We start from the raw sequence: 8,670 nt of genomic DNA, 5'->3' as shown, positions 1-8,670 counted from the left end.
TCCAATTAAGTCCATAAACATCCAATTTTGGATTTTTCTCTTCAAATTAAATTTTCTTTTCCCACAAGGCTCTCATCATTCAAGTATATACTGTAAAAAATTTCAATCCTTGTAGTTTTGAATCTCTTTAATCAATTTTTTTCTGATCCTTTTCTGAGCGCTCCAACCTCCTATTATTTTTCTAATTTCTTCTGGCTATATATTTTTATTTTTATTTTTATTTTTGTGTGGGGACCCAAAAATGGGTTACAACAACGCTATAGGCTGCCATTTGGTTATCTCCATTAGATCAGCCAATGATCTCATGTACTCCTCAGTTATTCTATTCTTGGCATTTCTTATATATCATTTCCAATGCATACCCTAAAGAGTTTAAGCAAAGCTTCCTAGCATTTGTTAAAGCTGCTGGCAAAGCTAGCACGTTACCATAATATCCTTTCGGTAATGGAGGGTTAAATTTGGAACGTGCGTTGACGAGTATTTGCATGCGCATCTCCTCATTAACGCTTGAGATGCTATGGCATAGCATCTCCATAAGCATGCACTTATTACCTCAAAATTTGAACATGGGTGTAAATGAGAAGGAATCCATCTACGAATGTTGGATAATTCCTTGCGGTTAAGAACAAAACTACGGTGGGCTCCAGCGTGAACCTCGCCGCGGAATTTAGGCACCTTGGCTATAGGATCAACAGCAACAGGAGTATCATTACCATATTCATTGTGTCTGCATGTAACTCGTGGCGGATTCCTAGCACAGAGGAGTTCCCTTTGCCACACAGGTAGAATTGAAGGGGATTGAGCACGTCCTGCAATCTCACCTATGCCATTCAATAACTGAAGCATGCCGAGTCCATCACTCATTAAGTGATTAAAACGGAGCCCAAGTACAAAACCACCACACTTCAAGCGTGTCACCTGTTAATATAATGTAAAATTATTAATACTTAATGAGAATGTAATTGATGGAATATTACCATCATTGTTTTAATTATATTTTTGAATTTTCTCGATGATGATAATAATAATAATAATAATAATAATAATAATAATAATAATAATAATGAAAGAATAAATAAACATGAGCCAATAATGTCCTATACGTACCTGAAAAAGCAATAATGGGGTATCGAGGATCTCTTCTGATCCTGGGACGCTGTAAAGAAGTTCCTGAAAGCATGGTAATGGAGATGGAATTGGATCACCAAACTGCTCGACCGTGGCATCGGTATCGGCTTCGATGAACAAGACACCCTCACCAGTACACTCTCCTATAAGCTTATTGTCTGGCCCTTGTCTAATCCTACCAGCAAAAGGGTAATAATACACAAGTGCCTGCGCAAATGCCTCCTTTATTACCTTCACAGGATCTTTCCCTTGCATTGATGGATTGTGTGCATACAAGTTGTAACCTGGTGATTGAAATTGGAGGTATAGTTGGTGATCAATATCAGAAAGCTGTCTGAATTCATGGACTCATGAATCATTGACTCTTACAAGTCCCAACCATTACGCTGGATGAGGTCAAAATTTATCGGTTCTAACCGACCTTGCTTGAAATGAGAAAAGACCATTTTTGTTATCCTTTCACATTTCTCGAAATATTATCCCTTGCAGTCCCATTTTGAGCCTGGTTACATATTTTCTTTGAAAAAAAAATCCTGACTAGGATCACACCCTATACTGGGTGTAAATGAGAGATATTTTGAAGACACTATAGAATTAATGGATAAAAGAAAGGTTTAGAACAAAAGTTCAATGATTGAGAAAGGGCTAGAACAAGAAAAGCCATAGATGGAGGGCCATCCAAGAAAACTTTGAGGGAGGCTATGTAAAAGAAAAAAGAGTGGAATGGAAGGAGAATGCCTATCAATTCTAAGTGGGGCAAAAGAGGTTTCAGTTGAAGAAAGACACAGCAAATGCCAAAAGTAAAAAAAAAATCAAGCTTCATATCTTTTGGTGAATCTATGATAAAGCCTTTAGTGTCTTCAAAAAGATTAGATTGGTTATTCATCAAAGAAAAGTTAGATTAGAATTATGATCTATGTTAAGAGAATTCTGATCTTTGAAATTAAGGTTATGTATCACTTTCTCTACAATGACAACAAGAGAAAGAGAGTTGATGAATAGTTAATGTTGATCATAGGTCTTTGAAACCCTCAAACACCTTTTGAGCCTGAATGTTCTTTTCTTTCATAGCCATGAACTATAGCTTGCATTACATGCTTTAAAAAGCCCTTTTTAATCAAGTAAGCAACTTGAAGAGCTTTTCCATAAGAGTCGTGGCTTCATGGATGTTGCGATGTCGCGGTCGCACAAATTAATTACCCTAGCTTAAAATAAACAAGATAGTATAGAGCAAGCAAGGGGTCGATCCCACGAGGAAGGTTTAGTTCAGATTTTTATGCTATACGTTATGTAATTGGGGGGGTTTGATTTGCAATGATCTAAACTATGGTAGAAATTACAATAGCAAATAAAATCAATTGAAATTGAAATATATCAAGAAAACAAACCTTGGTCGCAAGCACACATCAACCAACAGAAATCAGAACTGATCCTTGAAACGAAACTCCAGTTTATATTCTGAATTTTTATCTTTCTTAACGTTGGTTAATTAACAGATCCGCTGTATAACTAACTCTAACCAACAAACAATCACAGTGTCCGCACTAATGATTTATTCCAATGGCAGCCTTAAGATCTAGATAAATTCATTAATCTTAACAACCAAGTTGTCAGCTTGTGTTGCATTTGATCGAATGTTCTCCCTAAGTTTAATAACGTAGTTCCGCTACAATTATCAAGCTTAGTTGCTTCACAAGTTTATATACCATAACTCCGGTTTTGATATCAAACTTAGCAATAGATTGTTCACAATAATAACTTACAGTCCGCTCTAGCAATTAAGATAAACAATCATAGAAACTATGCATTGGAAAACAAACATACGCATTCATAATACAAACTGAAAATAAATGGAAGAATAAATCTCACAGTTCTTGAAATCTGAAGGTGTTTGCGTCCTTGCAACCAAGAAAACGAGCTTAGCCTTGCATATCTATTGAACAACTACTCCTAAAGATGAAAGAATACATGATTTTTGGGTTGTAGAGGGGAGAGTTTGTGTTTCTTCTCTTATGGCTGCCACCCTTCTTTCTTTGATTCTACTGCACTCTCTCTCCCTCTCTCTTGGCTCTCTTCATAGCATAAACTTAGCTGCCTATTTATACACAAATTGTAAGTAAGAAAAATCAAAGTTCAAGTGTGAACATCAAGAGATGGTGGTAGTGTGAAGGCGGCTGGCGGCTGGTGGCTGGCAGCTGGTTTGTGGTTGGTGGTTTGAGGTTGTGGCTTGAGGTTGGTGGCTGCCTTCCTTGACCTTCTGGATTGATGTTCTTGAGGAGCTAAATTGCTGAAATTAAAACTTGGATGTCGGTTTTGATGCTTTGGAATGTAATTTGGACTCGTTTCTTCATGAAACCTGTTTGCTGGCAGAATTCAGTTGTCATCTTTGAAAAATCATATCTCCCTCATATGACATTGTTTTTGGCTGAAATTTTGAGCGTGGATAGGTCTTTGAATTAGGAATCCAATAAAATTGAGTTTGCATCAATTTGACTTCTGTAGCTCCAGATATTAAATTTTGAATGACCAAAGGTCAATACTGGCAGAATGCGAGATTTGACTTTGCAGGATGTGATTTCCATGATTTTTCTCCTTTTATTTTTCTTGCATTACATTTCCAGAAAGGTATGGATGTTAGCTTTTTAGTGCCACTGGAATCACTTCATTTCGATCTCTAGAACTCACGCTCTGCACAAAACATCGACTGAACGTCAAATCTGCCAATTACCTCCATTTTACTCCTTTTTGCATCTTTCATCCAAAAATGCCTTCAAAACATAAAACAAAGAATATCAAGGCATTTTATATATAAAACATGGACAAAACATTAGGTAAATGTGGGTGAAACTATCGAATAATATGGTTACATCAATGGATTAAGCTACTTGTTATTATGCATGCTGATAAAATTGGTGCTAAAAAAGAAAACAATCTTTCTTGATGAATCCTCAAGTTTTGACTTGAGTCTTTTGTTTTTTGAAATTCATAGAAGGTCACCTCATCGCAAACCATCAAAAGATATACCCAAGATCAAAGATTAAAACTGACACAAAGAACCATGAAAAAAGTCATTTTAATCTTACAATGGGTCGTTTCTGTTTTCAAAATACAAGACAATCAAAGGACTGCATTGAATAATGTGTGTAGGATCTTTGATCGAGGAAGCTTGAAATTAAAAAAAAAATTAAAAACGGACATCTCTCTGATTTCATTTCAGCAATTAGACTTAAATAGACATGACCGTTGAAATATGAGATTTGATTCCAGAACAAGAAAGATTGTCAAACAAGATGAATATCGATCAAATTTGCAAAATCTTTGATAAGAATGACATCAACTTTTCTCGACACTTCTTGAAAAGTTGACCACCTGGGGGCAATACTGTCGCACCCTCGTGAGCGGAGCACGGCGTCGCAGCGAACCCTCGATTGGTTTCAGGGCCTTTTTGTTTTTTTTGTGTAAAAGGGAGTCGCCATCTAGTATTTTGGTCACTAGGAACCCTAACTAGTCTTTTAGAGATTCTAAGGCAAGGGACTGGTTGCGTAAAGGGAAGGTATTAGCACCCCTAGTACGCCCTACCTAAGGTAAGCTGCTTGGTGTTTGGTTTGCTTTATAATTGCTATGGTGTTAGTGTTTTCTAAATCCCATCAGTTTTCCTAGGTTTAATTCAAACTAAATTTATTAAGATAGAAATCCAAGGAGATTCCATGTGCTTCGAAAGCTCATTTTTCCCTTAGTATTTCAAGAGTTTGCGACTCGTAAATCACAAGGAGGAGGGACAAAAATTTAGAAATCTAGGGCTCTTTTAAAAAAACCAATTTTTTTGGCCTTAGTGTTTTATACTCTCACGGTTCGTGAACCGTGGAGTAAAAAAAATTGAAATGTCCTCGATTATAATCAAGGCTTCTTTCAAGGATGTGTGCGGATTTATTATTCTTAGAAAATTATTTTGGATATTTACCACCCCAGGTTTCTTTATCCAAATATTAATAGTGAATAATAATAAATTATTCTCAATAATATTTTGGATATACGTCCTTTAAGGATTTCTGTATCCAAACATTAGCGGTGAATAATAGATAAATTCCCTCCAAAATAAGATTTTTATATTTTTTGGAATATTGGCCAATACCCTTTGGAGTTTTACAAACATGTTGTAAAATCCAGAAATGAAATAAAACAATTTTTGTTGTGTTTAAGAAATCCATGCGAAAACATATTTTTCAAAACTTTCAATATTTTTTGTAAAAAAAAAACAGCGTTCAAAACATGTTAGGGTATTGGCCGTATGCAACACACAAGAAAATATTTTTTTTTGATATATATGTATATTTGTCACATTGCGTCGAAAAACCAGGTATTATAAATACGAGATTGATATTTAAAAAAAAAACACAAAAAAAAAAATTAAATACACGTTCAAGTGAATTTGCCTTCCCTGGTTACTGTTCAAGTGAATTAAATTTCACTTGAACAGTAACAAATGCAAACTAAGAATGCCAGTGTCTTACCATGCAAAATGCAAAAAAACTGGGAGAGGAGAGACACGGCTTACCTGGTCCGCTGGCGACCCCGGCTCTTTCACTCCTCCACTGTCTGCAAATCCCTGCTTGTTCTGAATGCCAAAGATGACTTACGAGCTGATGGACATGGACAGAGCTTCTGCTTTCTCGCCTCTGGTACCCAAAGAGAGACTCCTTTCTCTGTTTCAGTCTCCTCTCTTTCTTCTGGTTTTCTGCACCTTCTTCTCCTCTGTTCTGCAGATTTTATTCGCAGAAAGAATGGAGCAAAGACTGAAAGTCAGTCCCTGCTTCTTCCTTGTTTCTCCTCTCTTTTTTTCATCTTTTCTTTTCTCTTCTTTCTCTTCTACTGCCTGCCTTCCTGATCTCACAGCAACGCAAGGATGAGGGAAGAAACTCCCTCTGTTCTATGCGTTTTTTTTCTCTCCTAACTGCCTACCTCTCTTGCGTTTTTTGTCTTTCTTTTTCTGTCTCCCCCCCCCCCTCTTTAGGTCAGCAGCCGAGGCTTCTATATAGCATATACATGGCTTTATTTAGGAAACAAATATTACATTAACTCTAGGGTGTAATATCGGGTAGCAGAAATAGAAAACCAGAATATTTGATTCTGATTCTATGATCAGCAGTGATTTCTTTCCTAGTTAGAGGATGGTGCGGCTCTTTTCTTTCCTTCCATAGAGCCAGCTGCTCCCTTTAAAATGAGGCAATAAAAACGTGGTTTGCAGATAAAAGGAAAGAAGATAACCGGGGTAGCTAACCGGGGTAGCTGTGTAGAGAAAAATGAAAGAAAGAATTGCAGACGGGGAAGCATTGTTTTCCTTTTCTGATCTAATTCCTGTTCTTCAATTTCGTCACCCGGTAAAATTTCTTCTAATTTTATCTTCAATCAACTCCCTTATTTTAACATCGTTTCCATTTGGTCCTTGGTCCATAAAAGGACTTCAAATTGGCTTGCAATTGGTCTTCAATCTTTAAGCATCTTGCAATTGTGTCCCTGCAAACTTGGGCAAAAATCCTTCTCGCGGCAGGAATCCTTGCTTTCACACTAGATATTCAAACGGGAAGATCTTGAGCTTCTGATATCAAAATCAAGCGATTCCAAAATCCAAAATTCATCTACGTGTCCGGACTACAACTTTGATGATGGATTCAAAGTGAGATAAATTCTTTTTGAATAACAGAATTGCAACCAAACTCGGCTGGAAACCTTCTCGCGGTAGGATTCTATGTTTTCATGCTAGATTTCAAACAGGAATATCTTGAGCTTCTGATATCGAAATCAAGCAATTTAAAAGCTCAAATTTATCTACGCGTCTAGGACTACAACTTTGATGAAGGAGTTGAAGGGAGATAAAATCTTTTTAAAGAACAGAATCTGGCAGTAATCTCATTGGTCAGAAAGGTTCTTGATTTGACAATGCCGAGCATCCAAATCTGACTAAGAGTCTGCCCTAAGATCAGTGATCCCTAGGACCCAATAAAGGTCTAGGTCAATTTTTCAACATGTCATGAGTGACAGAATATAGCTAAGATGGTCAGATATCGTACGAAACCAAGTCAGAATCAGAGCCTAATTTGGAACAAAAAATTGCGATAGCAGTTGAGTCAGTTTTTTTAGTGCAAAATTTAAGGGATTTATCCAACCTTAAAAAACAAGATAACAAAGGAACGAATTTAGCATTATGAAGACCCCTAGTCAGTCTAAGAAAACCTTATGATTTTGGCAGCAAAGGGGAAGGATAAAGAGAGCAGAAAACAACTCAAATAGGGTTTCGAAAAAAATATATTTCTTTCTCTACTTTTATCAATCCTCCAGCAAACATGAGTTAAACTCCAACACTTGGTTCAAAAAAGGTATACACCATCTCCAGCACGTGGGGTCCAAAAATGAGTAACAACAAACACAGTGGACCCTGAGAAGGAAAACAAGCAGTATTCAGATCAACTAGGGGGTAATGAAAGATTATTAGAGGATGAATTGATGAGTTAGGGACAATGGTGTTCAAAGAAGGACAATTATTAAACGAGCACATTCAAATCATGCTTGGAAAATATTGTTCAAGGAACAATCCATGATCCAATAAACCTCGGCAGCAATGGAGAGTAAAGATGTACCTGAAGGACATCTTTATATTGTCATCTAGGGTTTAACCTCTGAAACATGGTTACAATTCCCGACAGATGTTATCGTGCGGTTTCATTTGAATGAATGTTAAAAGAAAGCACCCACCCATCAAGATTGACGATGAGACTATCTGTTTTGAAGCTCAAAGGTGCACTTCATCGTATGAATATGGGTGATAAATTGAACATCATTGATAATTCCAATGCATTTCTTTTCATGATCTTATTAGATGGGTGAGAACTTTTTGAGAAAAACATTGAGCGTAACAATGATGAGCCTTTACGACAAGCTATGGGATGCATGCTTAGATGACTTGATAGTTTCTAAGAAGGTTGATGATAACATATACTTGAAAGGTATGTTTCAACTAGAGGCAAGTTTATGATTGATTGACCATCTTGATGGGTGTTGGTATGATGCACTCAATCAATCAGAGGATAATTCTCAGAAGAATCCAGGAGAGAAAATCCTTCATGATGAATCGAGCAACACCACACTTGGGGCAAGGTCAAGCTTGATAAACAACGAGAGCAGTAACCGTCGAAGACAACCTAAGATAGGCACTGCATTTACAACTGAGTGATAGCTAGCACATGAATGAGCCAATGCATTGAAAGAATAAAGAAGGCTTTGAAATGCAAACAAAGGCACCCTTATGATGATGGAATATCAAAGAGGGGGGGAACTATATTTCAAATCAAGTAAGGATGCATGTATATCAAAGAGGGGGGGATAGAAAGAATCATTGAGTAGATAATAACAAAGAATCGGTTTAGATCCTGGAACGAGAAGAGAATGAGATGAACCCTACTAGTATGAGAATCTCAAAGAAAAGAGGAGATCAACCCTATCATCAAGAGGAGTCTTCAAGTCAACCTTACAATCAAGAAGCGCCAT

The 8,670-nt window shown here is 36.9% G+C and overlaps 1 pseudogene; it reads right to left on the bottom strand.

Annotated features, from left to right (window-relative positions):
• Positions 1 to 246: 246 nt before the first annotated feature.
• On the bottom strand, positions 247 to 8,670 carry LOC133674067 (benzyl alcohol O-benzoyltransferase-like; annotated as a pseudogene).

This window comes from Populus nigra, chromosome 1 (assembly GCF_951802175.1).
Source record: "Populus nigra chromosome 1, ddPopNigr1.1, whole genome shotgun sequence".
NCBI lineage: Eukaryota > Viridiplantae > Streptophyta > Magnoliopsida > Malpighiales > Salicaceae > Populus > Populus nigra.
The sequence above is the reverse complement of the archived record's forward strand: the minus strand, read 5'-3'. Positions and strand labels throughout refer to the sequence as shown.